The following is a 21,908-nucleotide window of genomic DNA, read 5'->3' on the forward strand; positions in this document are numbered from 1 at the left end:
AATATACACATTTATATATGTATATATACAATATATATATATATATGTATATGTATGTATATTTATATATCACATCATGTGCATACCTATATACATATATGTATAATGATGAGTTTATTTAAAATATAGGACACTTACTAGTAGAAATTGGACATCAACGCAACATTAAAATAGATCACAGAAGGGTTCCTCTTTGCGATGATTTCAATTTTGATCAACTTGAAATGAATGTGGCAATAATAAAATCTCTTAATGGATCTCAACAACATCAGCGCTCAAATTACACGACACAAATTGAAGGTGGTATATTGGACATAATTCAGCTACAACACTTTATTCTTCACCAGCACTGTGGCTTCCCAGCCCATTTAGTGATCACTTTGTGATGCACTTTAATATGTGATTTTTATAATTCATTAAATATATCGATAAAATTACCAAAAAATCATATATGTGACTCTCTCAAATTAAGCTTCTAGACAAGTAAAACAATTTTAAACCTTATACAGATGCAAGATATTGTCGTGGTTATACTGCTTTTCTGTTTTACTAAAGATGATTTATAACCTTTTATCCAAAAACATTACAAAGGCACCATAGTTTTTGGCTTGTTATGATAGTAATTCCATATAAGTAAATAGCACATTTTTACTGATATATCTAAAGATTATAGAACTAGAGCTATAAATTCCTTTTAAACATTGCCACATAATCAGGCAAAGACCTTCTAACTGTTAATTTTTTAAAGTAAACAAGTCGATTTTTCAAAATATTTTATTATTAATAACTTTTGAACATCTGTGTCGCCCAATATTCGCATGCATGTTTATTACAGTTTTATAAATTATAACCAAGAACAAAAATAACAATCTCATTACCTCTTTGTAATCAATTGCAAGCCTATCCTTGTTTTATCGTTATTTTCATGGCAGGTGCTCGTCTGAACTCCAATCCCTGATCCCCCCTCGCCAATCTTTCACGAAAAACACCCGTCTAGCTGAATCCACTGTGAAAAATTTCCCCCTCTCTATATCTGTGCCTAAATCAAAACGCGGATTTCATGAACAAAGCTTCTTTATTAGAACTGAACGCCTGTGGAACTCTGTTCCGTCTGCCTGCTTTCCTCCGGACTACAACTTGGATGTCTTCAAGTCTAATGTTAACAAATTCCAAATGAACCGCCCCCTTTAGTAAACACTTCATCAAATCTCCTCACTAACGTAATGTACTTGCAATAACCCTTATCCCCGAGTGGCTTCCGGGCCTTGATAAGTGGTGATCTCTGTGTCAAAAAAAAATTGTTTTTAGTCGCGTGCATGCGTCTCTATAAGTGACTCCGTCGGCCCGTCAGTTGGTTGGTCGGTCGGTCTGTCGGTCGTACTGCCCGACCACTTTTGTTCTTGCCTTTGTTGGTAAAGATCAACAGTCTGCTGTTAATAGAAGCTGTTCTTAGCTTTTTTTTTTTTTTTTTTAGCTTTTTTGGCCTTTCGGCCAAGCACAAAGAGTAGTTTCTGTTCCGGCAGATACTGCAAGCAAAACCATATGTGGGGTATCCCCCACATAAAAGACCTTGGTCAATGTAGGGGCAACCCTTCATACCAATTGTCACTACCCAGTTCCCCTACTCCCCTGGAAGTTGGCCCATATTTCCCCTTCACTCCTCACTTTAAAAATCAGCCTTGTTCCTAATTTGCTCGATGGGGGAACAAAAAAATACCATTTTCTTGACCTTTTGACCAAGATCAAAGTGTAGTATCTGTTCTTACTACATGCAGTACTTATGTTTGTAACTTTGTGATATAAAATGGGGGGAATTATTTTTGTGTATTAATTTTATGTAAAATGATCACCCACTTTACAACCAGTCAGTCTCAAAGCGATTCAAGTAATTCTCCAGATCATTCAAGTTGTTTTTGAAGGATTCCAGTGATTTTTTAAGCATTCAAGACATTCTTTAGGTCATTCAGTTCATCCTTAAGTTCATTAAAGTTATTCTAAGTCATTTACTTTTTATTTATTTAAGTCTAGGCACCGCCAAAAATGGCCGCAAAATCAAGTTGTTGTTGTTTTTTAAAACTAAATTACATTTATTAAATCCATTATTTCTGAGTAACTTTTTTTTTCCAGAAAGATAAAACCCTGAATTTTATTATATAGAAAACAGAATAATGTAAAACTTTTTCTACTATTTTTAATTCAATTTTAAATGTTAAATTTTCCCAAAAAGTTAACAATTGTTATTTTTTGTCTTGCACAAAAAACGTACTTAAATATTAAAAAAAAAGGGTTTTTGAAATAATTTATTTATTCATTTATTGTCTAACTAAGATTTAGTATGATTTTCTAAGAGAATATGCAAAAATATTATAATATAAGTACCTGAATTTCAAATAATTCCACTTATTCATATATGTAACCAGATATTTCGCGTCGCCGAAGAGTTCAGATCGACTCTGTTTACGTTTTCTTTCGATGAGACGAAAACTATGGAAGACTAAACAGGCCAAAAAGACTTATTTTTCAGTGACGAAAATGTCAATGTATTATTAAGCTGAGGCTGGCCAGTACCAGATGGGTGACCATTTGTATGAGTTTGGTTTTTAATATGTATGTGTGTGGGGTCCAGGCTCCCCAAAATGGGGGGAGGGGGCAATTTAAAGCAGAATAAAAAAAAATTATTTCAGCGCGTTTGGTCCACCGTAGTCGAAAGGCGGCAAACGTTTTCAAACGAGATCGAAAAAAATGATGCTATTTTTAACACAAAGGGCACAATATTTATCGAATTTTTTTTTTCGTATCGATTATTCAAAGCATGCTCTGTTTAATAATGGTCATGCATTATTCGGCTCGCTAAAAAAAAATTGTTAATTTATTTATCAAAAATTTTAAAATGGCTTTTTTCGTATAAATATAATTTTTTTTTTTTTTTGTTTTGCTTAACTTAAATTAATTATTTTACTTAACATATTCACCGAATTTCACACTTCAAAACTCAAAAGCGGGATAATTAAACACAATCGAAGTTCTGATATTCAGACGTCAAAATAAGGTATGCAAACAATTTTTTTTTTTTTTTAAATCTATAATTCTGTCCCTTACAACAACACAATATGTTTTGTTCAGTTTCAGATGATTATTTTAAGCATATTTGTTCCCACTTCAAAACAAGGGGGGGTTTGTAAGCAAAAAAAAATATATATAAATATCGTTTATGAAAAATAAGTACACTGTTATAAAGTTCATTCTTCTCCTAATAATCGCTGAAAATTTCGTATTGATCGGATAATTACCTGATTTTTGGTAGATTTTTAAAAAGACGGTCCGTCAAAAAGTACTGACCTGCCCCCCCCGCAGTTTTGGCGGTGCCTATTTAAGTCATTTCAGTCCATTTTTCGGTCATTTTTGTTTATCTTTAAGAATTACATGTCAATCGTACATTCACGCATTCATTCATTCCACGAGAGCACGAAACTAATGGCTATAGGTCTTGTTTCTTCGAACGACTCTTTTGTATAAACATGCGGATCCTGCTAGTATTAGAGAAAACCACTACGCAAATTGACACATACACATGCATAAAAGTATTTGTATACACACACACATATACACACACACACACACACATATATATATATATATATATATATATATATATATATATGGAAAGAGAGATTAAGAGGTATATGTGGTAAAAACACGAGAACAAAGAGTGCTAAATACGTTAGTGGAGCCAAATATGTAGTTTATTATTACAGCCTCAAGTGATTTAACATAATCCATTAAAACTAGTTTCAATAGACAGGGGAAAAATTATCTGCCCATATCGTCAGATAATTCAAGTTAAAATAAATGTAAAACGAAAGATATGGTTTTTGTGATTACCTATGTATATTAAAAACAAAGAGAATGGAATGAAGAGAGGGAACGGGGAAAATGGAAAAAAGAACAAAAGTGGAAAGGCAATAAAATACATCGAATTAAAATGCGTGTAAAATATATAACGATAAGATAAGGCAAGAGTGTGTGAAAAGAAGAAGAAATGAAAATAAGGAAGGGTTTTGTAAGTTCTGTTTAATGACATGCACAAGTCGCAAAGCCGAAACGGACTTTAAAAGTCAGCAATCGCCTACGACAACGGTGGTAGGGGTACACAGAAAGAGCTAAGATACGTCCAGTTTATATTGGAAAACAGATGCGTCCAATGTAGCTGATATAAAATAGCTTTGGGTAGGAAATTGTTTATAGATTCTGTTGGGTAGATTTTAGAATTGAAGTTGAGTTTATGGATGAAACGGTAATAAAAAAGAAATAAGAATAAATGGGTTGTTTGGAAAAATATTAACAAAGTAGGCGCTATAAAACTGTATTGAGTTTTCCTAGAGTAAAGTGGACTGAGAATATACTTGAGATAGGAGTGTTAGATTACAGCTCAGTGTTAAAATAGATTAGCAGATGAATTTTGAAGTGGGCGGAATTTTTTTTTTTTAGAAAAGTGAGATGTTATAGTAGTTTCAGACATTAACTGTTTTAACTACATAGGTTTAGTAATTCTTATTTAAAAATATTGGGCTTTAATTATAGAGAATATTATGCATAACTATATTTGGAATTATTAGTGCTACAAATATATATATAGAAGATGATGGGGATTTATAAGGTTAACCGTAATTACATTTCTAAGAATTGTTCAGAAAGGTATAAGGAGGCTGAGATAAAATCAAAGGAGGAAAATAGATAATTAAAAATTAAAAATAAAATTCATGTGTTTGAGAAGAATAAAGTAAACTAGTATTTACTGTAATAGGTGTGAGTTTTGATTGGTAGTTAAATAGTGTTGAGAGTGTGTAGTTATTTGGATCAGGGTGTTGCATCATATGATCTTCAGTAGTAAAGTTACTAGGAAGGTGGCTTTCTGATGTTTAAATGAAAATGTAAACAATTGACATTTCAATTTTAATATTAAATAATTTATCTCTATCTTTAAAGTTAGTAATAAAAAGTATTCCTGTAAATAAAAGAAGGGGAATATAAAGCTTGTTGAGTATTTCCTACTTACTGGTAGGTGTGAGATGATGTTGAATAAGTTTTAAATAGTGGGTAGGTAATTATGTTTTGTGCGGGTGGTTAGGGTTATGGAAGGAGCAAGTGTGGACTCCAAAAGGGTCTTTAAGTGAGTTTTCAACAAGTCCGATATAGTATTTCTCATTTGTTTTTTTCTATTTGGACGGTAGTGGCTTTGTATACAACTTCAGCCCCAATGCATTGGCTCTCTCTCTCTCTGTATATATATATATATATATATATATATATATATATATATATATACATACATACATACATATATATACACCCATATATATATATATAAATATATATATATATATATATATATATATATATATATATATACGATCAAAAAAGAGTTAAAAACATATTTAATCTGAAAAGGAAAGACTTGATAAGTGGATAGTCCTTAATCCGCGGAGTAATATATATATATATATATATATATATATATATATATATATATATAGAGAGAGAGAGAGAGAGAGAGAGAGAGAGAGAGGGAGAGTGAGAGTAAACCCTCCTTACATTTTTAATAACAATAACCTTTTTTCATTTTTGATATTTTAAATTGATCAATGCATTTTATTCACAATTCAATCTTGGATGTCAATTTTTCAATTGATGCAAATTGGCCGAAAATAGAATAAACCAGTGCCCATAAAATTTGAATCATACATACCCGAATTTGTTTTGTGTAGGTTTAACGATGCAGCAATCCAAAGTGTAATACGGGTTTTTTTGTAGACGCCCTGTTAAACCTGAAATTAAAATAAATTTATTATATATTTCAGACAAAGCAATATTAGAAAATAAATCAGACGTCAAATTATATTTGTAAACGTATGCATTCTTAATATTTGCAAAACAAATATTAGCTTGAAAAAAAAACCCAGAACATTTAGTTGTAAATATCCACATGCCCCTTATTCGGGCCATCTTAACCACTAATTATTTAATTTGGTATCCTTGTGGAACTCCTTTCCTTATGATTGTTTTCCTGATATATTTCATTTCCCTTTTCGTGACAATCTAATGAGCACTTTGTAACTTCATAATAGTTATCTTGTATTTTTGGGAATTCAGGAAATAAGATTGTTTCATTCCTTTTCTAGACCGATTTTCATAAAACGTTACTAGTAGAATCACTCATTTTTATTTATATTTTATATATTAAATCTCGTATTATTGCTAGCAATCAGCATAAAGCTTTACACACTTGTACCGTCCAGCAGCGGCATAAAAATCATTTAATATTTTAATTTTATGTAACATTTGCAGTTTTGGAAAAGTAGAAATCACCGGGCCAAAAAATAATATTCAGACGTTACGAGATATGAGTATGCTAATGGAAAAAGTCTTTGCTTGTCTGGATTCAAAATTAGTGTTCAAAACCAAAGTCTAATTTTAGAATTATTAAGGCGTTCCTTGGAGAAAACGCACGAAACGTTATACGATGGGTTTGTAAAAACAAAAACCGACAAAAAATAAAATAACAGAAACAAATAGACGGCGTTCATTTAGCTTCCCAGTAAATTAGAATAATAGCTAATTATTTGAGCAGATCAATACACATCAATTAATTATATTCTATTTCTTGCTATATATATATATATATATATATATATATATATATATATATATATATATATATTCATATATATGTATATATAAGCATCAATAAACATATCGATGTATATATATATATATATATATATATATATATGAGATATATAGAGCATTTATCGATGTATCAGATCATAAAATAAATATGCATTTATATATATATATATATATATATATATATATATATATATATATATATATAATTTTATCCCAGTTGTTGTTAGTTATTTAAATAGTTTATAAGAGTGGGAGAGATATATTAAGTATTATATATCATTATATGATCATATTAAATTCGCTGTGCGATACATACACCCTACATTTTATGTACGCATATATTTCTAGTATGCTTCTCTCAATATATCCTGCGATTAAAGTCGATGCAAGCTTCGTTATATCCTTGTAAAATCTGCAATAACAAAGCAAATTTCTATATAATGTATAATATATAACCAGAATGGACTTACACAACACTTGTGTTTGAACAACATTTTATGCATACATTAAGATAATAACCATTTGTGCTGAAATTATATAAACTTGAATTTTACTACTAATAAACACACACTCCGTGTTTTCTATTTTTGTTAGTGAAAACTTAAAAACAACCCCGAATATAAATGATGCAATTGAGTAGTAAATGTTCACATTTTTTGTAGCAGTCTTACATTTCTGAGAATGAAAAAAAAACTCTAATTGAACCTTAATGTTTGAAACAGTACACGTTTGATTTCATTGTTTGTTTTCGTTAGTCTGGGTAAGTAAGTAGACTGCTTCATAGATTTTAGGTAATGTATTAATCCCTACTACGGCATAATATAATCTTGATCTTTGGTAGTTGAACCAATATAACTCACCTCTATGTGAGATACACAATGTTTTATTTACAGGATACTAGTTGGAGACCTTGCCTTATCCGATCGTAAATATGCCAAAGTTTTTTTTATTAAAATTTACACCGATTTCGAATTTATTATTTAAAGTCCATTCTTTGTTGATTATTACATATCATACCCAACGTCTAATTGCGATTTCAAATGTAAAAGATAAACATGCTATGGGAAGTTGGTGCGATTAGCTTGAATTCAAACGAAAGCATATCGTTCTAGGGTTCAGTGTTACCATTTAGACTAATCTCAGATAAAATTTAGTAAAATATGACATGGAGAGCATATGACAGCAAATAATATAGTTCCAGTAAGTAAACCGAGGTCGGCAAATAATTGACCTCTATTCTACCCTGATATTACAAAAAAAATTAAAACCTCATTTTATATAATAATAATAGCCAATTATGATTACCGATGCATAATCATTTTATAAGTTTAACGTATAGCCAACAGAATAGATCTGCCGAGCTTATATATGAGATAAACACTGATATATGTAATTCTGTACTCAACAAAAGAAAAATACATAATATGTTATAAATATTCGATCGATCGATATCAGAGTAGAATATAGGCTGTAATTTTTTAGGGGCAAAGCAAATTTTGATTCACAGATCTCTTCTATAAAAATAATATGGATTTGATCAGAAGAGGATCAAAAAAAAAAAACTCATTCACGCAGATCTGAAAGATTTCTTTTTTTTTCTTTTACTAATTCTATTTCTATTTTATCTGTAGCATCAGATCCAATTAGTCCAGTAATATTAGAATTCAGCGAGGAAAACATAGAAAAATAAATAAAGAATTATGGGAAGAAATCGGAAAAAAAGGAAATGAATAATATCAAGAATAATGTAAAAAAAACGTAAAACTAAAAGGTATAAAAAACAAAAGTCAAGAACTGAAAAAATAAATATTTAATGATACGATGATTTTGGTGTTGTAAGTAGACTAAAAAAATAAATATATGTGGATAGAAAACTAAAACCATAAAACATAATTTAAAACATCAGAAACTTTGGAACACGGTTTTAAATTTTTGATCTAGGCTTTATTTCATATTCAATATTTCATATTTACTTTATTTAAAACGGATTAGTTTAACCTGTTCAATATCGCTTCGCAGTTTTAAGTAAGTTTAATAAAAAAATATATATCATAGCAATGTACATTACGAAATATTGTCATCATAACGTCAAAATTAGGTTTTCCTTCAATACAAAACATATACACTACTGAATAAATGAGGTTTAATCATGATGTTGTTGAGTTTCCGCAACAATGCACAAGCACGATGCAGTTGGAAAATGAATTCGGGATGGCTGACAGCTATGGCTTATTCAAAGGGACAACAGCTGCCGTCATTACAAAAAAAAACACACATTTTATGTTTTTCATTGGCGTACTCACTCCAAAATATTCAATATTCATGAGTCGAAACAGAGAGAACGTCATTTACTTTTATTAAATATATATATTTGTCTAGTATATTTATTATGTTGTGGCGAACAATGTCAAAGCAAAGGCCTGGGCCATTATTGTTATTGTTTTGTAGAAAACAGTTATGCAGAGAGAATTCTTTATAGAAAAGGAATGTTTAGTAAAACCGCTATGTTAAAATCCAACGCAGGTATTTTTATTCATTTTTTTTATTATTTATTAACAAAAATACTATTACAGAGATAGTAATGTAATAAATAAAGTTAGGAATACAATATATTTAAACAATGGAATTTTTTTTTACACAGTAGTCACCACTTATCAAGGCCCGGAAGCCACTCTGGGATAAGGGTTATTGCAAGTACATTACGTTAGTGTGGAGATTTGATGACCTGTTTACTTGAGGGGGCGGTTCATAAGGAATTTGTTTACGTTGGACTTGAAGACATCCAAGTTGTAGTCCGGTGGGAAGCAGGCAGACGGAACAGAGTTCCACAGGCGTGCAGTTCTAAGAAAGAAGCTTTGTTCATGGAATCCGCGTTTGGATTTAGGCACAGATATAGAGTGGGGGAAATTTTTGACAGTGGATTCAGCTAGATGAGTGCTTTTTTTTTTGTGAAAGATTGGCGAGGGAGGACCAGAGGTTGGAGTTCATACGAGCCCCTGCCATGGGAATAACGATAAAACAAGGATAGGCTCGCAACGTCTCTTCTGTGGGAGAGAGGTTGCATGGTAGAGAAAGGGCATCCCCCACTAAGCCACGAATTAGCCTGGTAACAAAGAAAAAGTAAGCTTTTATATATAGATTTCGGAAGTAAGTAAAATACACATGGAACACGTCGGATCCGTCCATGATAGGAGGTTGTCTGTCACTTAGAGAAGCATATAACTGAACCAGTTACGAGACGATATAAGTTCTAAAAACAGAACAATTTACAAAAAGCACTGGCATTATTGCACCGTTTAAATGTTTGCTTGCAGTGTCCGAGACACCAAGGAAGTCACAACCTTAGGTTAGTAGCCCGTTACTTAACCGCCATTATGTACTTATGCGTCATGTTTGCTGATCCCGTAATGAAAAAAATAACTGTTACTTCTTCCATATTACGTGAACTTTGTCTGTATCTGTGCACACCCGCACATACACACCCCACAACGAACAAATTATACCCACTGGACGATACTAGCATAGGTTTCATCCACACGTTATATACACGCGTTATATACAATCCGACGATACAACCTGTTTAGTATGGTGCTCGTTGACGACAGACTCCCTGTATACGGGCTCTACAGCAAACTGACTTACCACAGACAAAAGACGGTCTTCACGAAAGAAAAACACAAAACAAAGAAAAATGAAAAATGGACAAGAAATTATAATTACAACGATCTGTAGTTTAGGTATAACATACACACACACAACGTATAAAAGGGTTTTTAAATGAAAAATGCACATGAGAAAACTTTAAAAAATACAATATTACCCACACTATGGAGAAAAAGGCTTCTGACCAAAAAAAAAAAACAAGGACATAAAGAAAACTCACACATACAGAGGAAAGAAATGTTTATTTTTAATATCAAGTTATAACCATATTGAGAAATTAAAAACATTCTTTGTTGAGATCAGAATTCACTGTGTTATTGTAGATAGAACGGAAAAACGAGAAACGTATTGTGGCATGACTTTGATCGTAGTTTTTTTTTGTTGAACTATCAATCAAGCTGACAGTTTCATATGAGCACTTAAAGAATATAAAAAAAGAACAACGTTACCTGCATATTTAGCACTCTATAAGATTTTATTTGTTTTGTATTGACGCTGAAGCACTTGTAACGTAAACCCTTTTATTGTGTTACATTGTCTTGCATGTAATTGAAAATAATTGATAATGTATTTTGGAATTTTATTTTATTTTTTTTTACAGAAATTACAACGCAGTAAGCTAGATTATAAAAAAAATATATATATATTGAAGGTTAAAGTGTTTACAGCAGGGCAATGTAGAACTTGGTTTATTTTCGGCAGTCGCATGAGTCTCCTTTTTATGATTTTGTCTTTTAAACCTAACATTTCGTGAGTACTGAGTTATATTTAAAAAAGAAACACGGAAAAAATATTGTCTTTCTCTATAGTGACCTGACACATATGGTTAGATTGTTTTTGACTGCACAGTAGGATTTTCGAATAAATATTTTTTTAGCGGCTTGCATTAAGTGGTTTCGTAACCTGTCTCGAGCGGGTTATATAAGTGTTGGAGACGCCCCTCCAGAGGATTAATAGACTATCTCGTGACGTCACTTCCGGTATGAGAACCGGTGTCCGGAAGTCAGAGATTGGTACGCGGCCAAGGAGGTCGTGTGCAAACGCCCAAAAGTTGATGAATGGTATTGATCAACCCGCCTTCCCTTTAATATATGTGAATGCGTGTTTGTTTCTAAAAGTTATGTGGTCCATTCGTTGTGTTACCATTTAACACCATAACAATAAGAAACACTATTTATTACAGTATAAAACGGTCGATATGCAGTAAGATCGAAGAGATTAGAAACGTACTTTGTGAATAGATTGTTCAGTTATTGACATGTCACCTTAGATTTGTTATACACGCATGGTTGAACAATTGCAAAACATCAGTATTATTTGGAATTCTCGTTATTTTACATACGAACGAATCATGTTTGTGACGTTAAGGCTGCGATTGCTTTCGACTGAATTTTTATTTTCGCTTTTTTTTTACCTAGTGTTGGATTTTTCTGTATCTGTTACTTGTGTTTTTTAAAATACAACTTTGCGTGCGTTAACCTGAACGTGTAGTGCTTTACATTTCAACCTACCGTCAGCTGGAGCAAAAAGGACTACATTGGTTTTAAAATTACGTTTTCGGTGTTAAGTGCGTGACATGATTTCGGGGCGAAGACACATCTCCATGAACAAAAACAGCGGGGAAACTGCTCAGCTTTATTTGTTTGCAGGTACAGATGTCTGAAATAGTGAAAACAGCACAGCGGCTGTGCCAAGGAATGTTTTTTTTTCTTACTTCATGCCAGAAGCAAAATTAAAAGACAAAGATGTGGATAAATAAAAATAAAGTAAAACTACATCCACATAAAGTCGTTTATTGTAATGGTGTCTTGTGAATATATATATATATATATATATATATATATATATATATATATATATATATATATATATGTGTGTGTGTGTATGTGTGTGCGTATGTGTGGGTGTGGATCTTTATTTACCGTTTGCTTCTCTCCATTTCTGCATCTTACTAATCCCTCTTCTCCTGCTTACTTTTATGTCTCACATATTATCTACCTCTCTGTATTGTTTGTGTGTTTCTCTCCCACTCTCTTTTTGTCTGTTTGTCTGTCTGTCTGTCTGTCTCTCTCTCTATATATATATATACTTACATACATATGATGATTGCAACGTCTTGTCAGACGAGTGTCACTCCCTCAGACATTTAAAATCCATGAGCCCAAATGCCTGAGGGAGTATCAGTACAAATATGATGTTACAGAGTCTTAGCTTTGTACGATAGCTAAGTCTCTCTCTCGGTTCAAAATGTTGAGATCCAGCAACAAGCAAGAGCAAGATAGCTAGCAACAAATTAAACTGCAGATCAGCTTAATGCGGGTAATGGTCTTCCGTTTATGTTTTTTTTTAAATCAGAGATTTCCTTCTCCTAGAAAGGTTGCCTTCACCACGGCTTACGGGAGCCCTCTCCACCCCAATACACATATACACACACAAATATACATTGTCGAGTTCCAGACAGAATGTTCAACGAAAAACAAATCCTGTAAATGTCGATTCCGTCCGTACCTATTTTCATGTATATTGTCTTAAGATATGATAATGATGTTGTAGTTTGCCTAAAGCATTGCGCATAGTGTGAAAGTGTTAATGTTGAAAGTTATGTCAACGCGGTTCGAAGTAAATTTCATGGACACGGGTAAGCATGTTAAATGATAATGCTTATATGAATTTATAATATTGTAAATTATATTACGTTTAATCTCCAAAAAATGTTTCTTACAAGATTGTAGGTGTTGATGACCCTAAATTAGTAGGAGTATATTTTCCTCAGGAGGGAAAATTTAAACGAAACGTTAACAACTTTTCGGCGAGGCTTTCTTTGGTTGTTTTATATATTGTTTTTATTCAGTTCTTTATTTCAGGAAGTCCGCGCCGCAGACTGGCGGTCTAATCAAGTTTTAGTATACGAGTTGTGATGAATATTAAGTATTGCTGGGAATTATTGTAGCCTTTTTTTAATGAATATAAATGATTATTGTTTGTGTATGGCGTTTAAAGTTTTCATTTTGAATTGGTAATGACTATTGTATTTGTGTCGTTTAATATCGGTTAAGATAAAGCGAACGGTACAAGGATGCTTACTATAAGCTAATTTGGATTACTTCCTCTGTCAAAGTTGGTTGGTTGGAGGTTTTGGTTTTACGACATATTAACCCTTTTGGGTTATTTAATGCCGAATCCAAAGATTTTGAAGAAAAAAAATTTAATAGAATATATTTCTTGTTTTCAAATCAGTTTCTATTTAACCCATAGTTAAGACCCTAACAGGTACTACCACTCCGGGTCAGAGTAGACCTGGGAGCAATGGTAATTACAGGGTGGCTCCATACACCCCAAAGCCCGCAAGCTGTGGACTCCCAACTGGATATAGTTTTAGGTCATTTCCAGGACCCTCTGTCAAAGCGTATACGTCAATATGTATACGTATAATATATAATAAGTATACTCTTCGATTAAAAGATATGACAAAAATATAAGGGAACAACATAATAAGGTCGTATGTACAGTATGAATATACAGTGTAATTATGTATAATTTCAAGAAATATGAGACCAACCGGATCTATAAAAATGAATTTCTTAAGCACACATGAAGATATAAAAGGTGGGCCAAAACTGATATAAAAATTGAAATCAAGGCACCGTAAGACTCTTAGAAAGAATTTCAGTGAAAATACCGTGCAATAGACAGTGTGCCATCCGAAAGTATGACTAAATAATAACAAAATAATAATATTTCATATGCAATTATATATTAATTATTCTCCATATATAAACACACACGTATTTCATACTTACAGTCCCCGCGTAGGAGTGACAATCTCTGCTAGTAATATATATATATATATATATATATATATATATATATATATATATATATATATATATATATATATATGATAAATGGTCAGTTATAATGTTCGTAAATGAGAGGGACACAGGTGAACAAGCTTTTGTGCAGTCTTATCAGATGAAAAACAAATTTACATGATTCCAAATACAAAAAAAAAACTTGTACATTGTCAAATGAAGATCAAACGTGTTGGAATTAAACTTGAAAAAAGTACATGTTCTTGTATTATAATATTCTTATTAGAATGAAGGTAAAAAGAATGTGTATATCACCTTGGTAAAATACGCAATGATTTCAGAACAGATAAAACGCAAATTTATTGATGCCGTTTATATATCATGATAATATGTTAATATTATACATATATACACATACATATGACTACATATATATATAGTATATACATATACTTTTATGCATATACATATATACATATATATACATATATAAAAAATGTATACATATATATACATATATATATACATATATATACATATATAAACAAATGTATACATATATATATACATATACATATACACCTATATAGACATATATATATATATACCTATATAGGCATATATATACCTATATAAATATATATATACATATATATACATATATAAATGCATATATAAACATATAAATATATACATATATACACGTATATATACATATATACATTTATATACATATATAAACATATACACATACATAAATATATATATCAACATATATACATACATAAATATATATATTAACATATATACATACATAAATATATATATAAACATATATACATACATAAATATATATATATACACATACATAAATATATATTTATAAAAATATATACATACATAAATATATATATATATATATGTTTACATGTATATATGTATATATATACATACATATATATGTGTATCTTTACATGTTTTTATAAATAAATATATATATATATATTTGTATCTTTACATATTTATATGAATAAATACATATGTATATATCTTTATATAGGTATATAGTACATATATATATAGAAATATGTACATATATGTTTGTATGTATTTAGAAACATATATACATATCTCGACATGTTTAAATATATTATTAAATATATAAAGTATATATATATATATATCTATATATATATGTAAGTATATATTTACACATACATATATATTAAAGAGAAAAATAAGAAAATATATATTAAAGCATTATTTATGTACGTTTATTATAATTCGTACTTAATAAATATTCTGTGATCTTTTTTTAAGTTATATCGTCTCATGATACATAGTAATAGATGTATCTATACTGCTATGAATTCGTTTTCCTTTTGTGTGTATTGATATTCATATTAAAACCAATCTTTTCTATTCATTTAAAAAGAAAATACAATTTTCTTATATATTGGTTGTGGAATTGCATTCACTAGCAAAATATCTAATTAATTTGCATATTCTTTTAAACATTCATTTTAATTAATTCCCTATTAGTTTTTTCGGTTTTCTGATGGGAGGATCATTTTTAGTTAACTATTATGTGTAATTATATTCATGCAGATATTCTACATGATTTATACTTGCATAATATTTGCGTAAAAAGTTTACAGTAAACACAAAAGTGTTTCCATATTTATTTATGTATACGTATATATTTTTTTTGCATCTATAAAAGTGAACGTGTCTGTGTGTGCGTGTACATTTTCCTACGAAATAACTCTGTCAATTTTCAGTTTACAGAGTCGAAATTTTATATACAGGGTACTGAGATTAGGGAACATCTGTGTAATCCGTGTTCAGCGAGAAATTTGGCTGTTAAGGGATCAAGGTACAACGATTTGACCTTCTAGAACTCTACTAATCTCCTCGGACAATTAAGGGTCTAAACACTTGAAATTTTAGATATAGGTTCCTTGGACTTGGATCTAACATAATTACTGGATTTGAGTCCAAAACAATAAATGTTAAGGGGTAATAATAGGGGTCAGATTTTTAAAACGAATTACCGCTTTTTATGCTCCACATACACCTCCTAACACCCGGGCTGAAATGCTAGTATATCTATAAAAGTGAACATGCCTGTGTGTTTGTGTGCGTGTATGTGTGTGTATGTGTATTTGTGCATTTCCCTACGCAATAACTGTCAGTTTAAAGTCTACATACTCGACATTTTATATACAGGGAACTGAGATTTGGGAAAATCTTTGTGATCGATATTCAGCCAGAAATTTTGCTGTTAAGGGGTCAATTTGGCGCGTAAACACTTGAAATTTTAGATATAAGTTCCTTGGACATTGATCTTTCGTAATAATTTTATTCGAGCCAAACACCATAAATGTTAAGGGGCTATAATAGGTGTCAAATTGTAAAAAAACTTGACCGTTTTTTTTTTTTTTGCTTAACATACATCTGCAAACACCCGGGTAACGCCGGGCTTAAATGTTAGTGTGTATATTAACTCACTTAGATTGAAGCTTGTTTTTTATAATAGGAATTTAACACTACTTTTAATAAGAATACTCTATAGAAATATATGTCCATATTGACGTTATTATACCATTACTACATACATACATGCACATATATACATATATGTATGCATATATATATATATATATATATATATATATATATATATATATGTGTGTGTGTGTGTGTGTGTGTGTGTGTTTATATGTGTGTGTTAGTATTGGTTGTAGATGTTCTCTGATTATAAAACTGCACACATATATAAAGGGAGAATCAGAAAGGGAAAGAGTTTGCTTTATGAATACGCTCTTTTTTATTTATATTTTTTGTGTGAATGTAGTCAGGCAGTGCCCAATAGATTGAATGATATCCAACAAGATTTGATTAGTGCGTAGTTATATCTCTGGTGACTGTGCAAGCTTAATATATTTGTCCGGTTATTAGACATCTACTACTTTCCTTGGATCTGCTTCTGATACAAAAACGACAACACTCTTATGATATAATTCTTTACTGATATAAATGTCTGTCGACCTCATAAAAATGAATTAAGGCATTGTGTTCACTTGAGTGAGTGAATTATTTCTAGGGATGTTTGGTATGAAATGGAATAAATATAACCCCTTTATCAGACGAAAAGATCATATCTATAATATAGAAATTGCTATTTCAATATATTAGCAAAAGAAATAACAGCGACAACACTTTTCTATTCATTTTGAAGACACATACATATATGTGGGTAGCTTTATAATGTAAATAAAGTGTATAAAATGACCGTTAAAACGCATAATAAATCTTATCTTTTAGCATAATTGTTTACTCTGTATATGTGCATATATAGTAGTTCACACTTTATATATCTCCTAATATATAAAACAGTGCTAGTTCCTTTACCATTGGTTCCGAAACGGTTGTGTTTATCTTATGAAAATTTTACCCCAAGATGATTTATATGTCTGGCAGTGTTCTTAGATATGTTTTGTACAGAAATTTATCCGATTAGTATCGAAAACCTAAAAATTCTTATTAGAAACGTAATATTTTCTTATCATATATGAAAAATCATTTTTACAATGGAATTTTTTACTTTACTCGGGCAAAATAGTTAAAACCTACACAAATCAAGTCGCCTTAAATACACAGATTTATTACATCTAGAAATATAGCTCAGTAGGGTAGCAATCACCTCCAAAGCCTGTGTGTGCCTCACTATTTTATTATATTTTTTTTCTGATAATAATGTCAATTTACATTAAAAGGTGTATTATTTAAAATCGCCGCAACCCATTCTTCGTTTTCATATGTTTGTATTATACATTAATCGGAACTGATCTTACAGGGCATACATTGTCAATCAACAATATAAGCTGACGTAAACAAACACAGACGGAATTGCATAAACGACATATTCATTAATATTAGTTTAAAGTTTCAAATTTTTGGCTTATAAACGTTCATAAGGCACGTAACAAAAAAATACATTGTATTGTTTAAAAAAAAATATGATGAAGGCTTAGAAGCTGAAAATTTGAAACTTTAAACTACATTAAATTTAAAATACAGATACGCACGCGGTTGTCTTTCTAATCTCATACTTCGAATTCCGTTTTCCCCGTGCTTCTAAAAAGTGGATTACTACCAAACTACCCATTCGCTCTTAGACGGCGCCACCCACTGAATTGATCATACGCATTGTGTACTTCGACCAAAAACTCTGACAAACGACATCATGGCACGTAAGAAAAAAAATACATTGTACTGTTAAAAAAAAAAATCCTGATGAAGGCTTATAAGCCGAAAATTTGAAACTTTAAACTAATATTTTGTTTATTTAAAAAAACATACAGATACGCACGCAGTTGTTTTCTAATCTCATATTTCGAATTCCGTTTTCCCCGTGCTTCTAAAAAGTGGATTACTACCAAACTATATATATATATATATACATATATATATATATATATATATATATATATATATATATATATACAGCGTGTCCAAAACGAAATTGATAGTTAACAAAAGTTCATAACTTTCTTAATTTTTCATTATTTTAGAACATTTAGGGTAACATTTCCAAGGTCATCGGAAGTTGTTACACTAGTTATCGTTGAGTCGAATTTTTGGTTGAATGAGTCAATATCAGAACATCAAAGAGAATTTCGATGAAACTTCAATACAGGAAATCCCCTTACTCCCAACGCAATAAAAACCATGGTGGTTCGATTTCATGAGCAAGGGTATGTATGTAATATCCCTAAATCTGGTAGACACCCCTACTGAAAGAAGTGATGACAATCAGAGGTTAGCAGAGAGTATTGCCGAGGATCCATCCACATTAGTAAGAAGAAGATCAAGTTTAATTGAGGTCTCTCGATCAAAGTGATTCCAGAAAGACGGCGTAACGTCGTATACTGCAGGAGAAACATTAAATCTGCTCCAGGATATATTCGGCAACTGGATAATTTCTCGCCTGATCTAACATGTGCACATTTCTTACTTTGGGGTTACCTTAAAAAGCGGGTATACACAAACAGACCAGCGACAATAAATGCCCTTACAAACAATATAGAGAAAGAAATTAGGGCCATAAGCCCTGTAATATGTGCTGGGCAATGGCCAACAGAGAGTACAAAAGTATAAAAATGAAAGTGGTGGACATTTCAGCAACATCATTTGTCATAACGAAAACCAGACCTTGTGAAAAACATACCCTAGATTAAGTGGTGTGAATTAAATTAGAATAAGTATATATATATATATATATATATATATATATATATATATATGTTTATAAATATGGGTAGATACATGTACATATGTATATATGTTTATATATATGCATATATATGTTTATATATGTATACATATATACATGCATATATAAATACATAGATATACATACATATATATATATAGACATATACATATATAATATATATACATATACATATATACACATACATGTATAGATATATATAAACATATATATACACACATATATACATATACCTATATTTACATACATATATATACACCTACATATATTCATATATATATATATACATACACACATATACATACATACATACATAAGTGGACGTCATACGTTGCTCGATCGTACTATGCGTTTTAACATTATATTTCAATGCATGCATATGTATTATTACAGAAAGAATCTTCTATTGAATATTATTTATTACGACCAATAATTTTCCTGGTGGATCAATTCACAAAATCAAAATAAAACGATGATGATAATGTATATCAAAAAGGTCTTCTCAGGAAAATCAGATCACACGGTATCACTGGAAGATTACTTCACATAATTAAATCATTCTAAGATAAGAGAAACATCCAGGTTGTTCTTGACGGTCGTATATCTAAACAATATGATATAAATAAGAGTGTGCCTCAAGGGTCTATCCTTGAGCCTGTATTATTCTGATATTCATAAATTACCTCCCTGACAAAGTTGTCTATAAGATGGGTATATATGCTGATGACACCACGCTCTATAACATACACCACAGGAAAATAAATGAACACATATCTAAAGGGCTGGCTGAAAGACCAGATGATGTCCTCCAATCTGTAGTGGAACAGGGATAAAAAGTGATGGTCACACTTAATGCTGCCAAAACTAAACTTGTTTTCTTCAATAATTACAAGAAACATTCTATACCACCAATAGAAATGGCGAACGACTCTTTATCTGAAATTACATCTTAAAACTCTTCGGTCTAACGTTCACATGGAACATGAGTTGGAACAATTAAATTGAGAATATTGCCAGAACCGCTCCGAAGGAGGTAGGTTCTCTCTACCGTGCTAGAAAGCTACTAACGGCAGAAAGTGGTATGTACCTCTATAAGGCCACCATACACCCATGTATGGAGTATTGTTGTCATATGTGTGCTGGTGTATCTGCTACTAGTTTCTTGCCCCTAGACAAGGTTAAACGAGATTCGCTAACCTGATAGGTCCTGAACTGTCATATAAGCTTCTGTGGCACTATTTGTGTGTGCCACTGTTTCTAACGCACTCTGCAGCATGGACCAATGGTAATTTGGCCATGAGCGTAGAGATGCAAAGAAATCCCTTCCCATAATTCCGTTGCTATCTTTCTGTCTCTTTTCTGCACGACCACTATGAAGTGAATACAAATATTCTGTCTTTCCGTAAATGAGGGGGGCACCCCCTCCCTCAACACTAGTTAGGGTAGGTTAGTTAGCTTTGAAAAGCCTATTGCCCACTTTTAAATTGTTTTTTGTAATATATATTGTATCTCTAATGTAAAATAAAATAGTTAGTTATACCTTATGTATATTACAATTGTATCGCGTGTCGTTTTTCTTTTGTCTGCCATGAATGCCTTCATAAATGTCTTAAGTCGAAAGGCGGCCCTGAGGACAAAGAGATGAAGATTCCTACCAGAATGCCACAAGGGTGAAGAGATCATCTTGAGAAAAGAAAGGAGCCACACCCAGATCCAACATCTCAGGTATGATTTTCTTCTTGCTACACAGACCCTAATGACTGGCCCATCTTCATATCTTCATGAGACCGCTTTAAGACATTTACTATAACACGTCTGTCGGTCACACCTCAGTGACCGGCTGATAGTGGTGTACTTCAGCCTCTGTCCCATCGACGAAATGTTGCATCCCTCTGCCTGTTCTACAAGTATTTTAACGGTGAATGCTCTGACGAACTGCATGCACTTGTACCCCTTCGACGTAAATACCACCGACACACCCGACAAATATCTAAATGCCACCCCTTCTCAGTTGAGATCCCTAGCTGTAAGAGAGTCTTCTACTCCAGTAGTTCCTTTCCAGAACCGCTAGATTTTGGAATTCCCTTCCGGGTCCCTGCTTTTCCTACTCTACTGACATGCAGAAGTTCAAGTGTAACGTGAATCGACATCTTGCTGCCCAACTTCCTACATAGTACCCTTGTAGTTTATGCTGCTAATAGTAGCTCACTACATCAAAGTGCAAACGTGCCTTTTTTGGGGTGAAAATGTAATTTAAAAAAATGTCATAAATCAAATCCCGTCTGTGTTTGTTTACAAGATCACTTCAGCTGATATTTGCGTTAAGTGATGAATACCTTAGAAAAATCACTTCTAATTAATGTTTAGTTTTTAAATGTGCAAACGAAAGAAATGACTTTCGGTGATTTTAAATGTTACCTATCCTTTAATAATAAATTGATCTCTTT

The 21,908-nt window shown here is 31.5% G+C and overlaps 1 long non-coding RNA gene across 1 annotated transcript in view; it reads right to left on the reverse strand.

Annotated features, from left to right (window-relative positions):
- Window positions 1-5,838, reverse strand: part of LOC145272913 (uncharacterized) — a 260,736-nt gene extending 254,898 nt beyond the window's left edge. The window contains exon 1 of the long non-coding RNA XR_013866144.1: window positions 5,747-5,838. This is a non-coding gene — a long non-coding RNA (uncharacterized LOC145272913). The remainder of the gene's footprint in view (window positions 1-5,746) is intronic.
- Between the last annotated feature and the right edge of the window lie 16,070 nt (window positions 5,839-21,908).

The sequence above is a fragment of the Euprymna scolopes genome, chromosome 4 (genome assembly GCF_053919585.1).
Source record: "Euprymna scolopes isolate OS-2025 chromosome 4, ASM5391958v1, whole genome shotgun sequence".
Classification (NCBI taxonomy): domain Eukaryota; kingdom Metazoa; phylum Mollusca; class Cephalopoda; order Sepiida; family Sepiolidae; genus Euprymna; species Euprymna scolopes.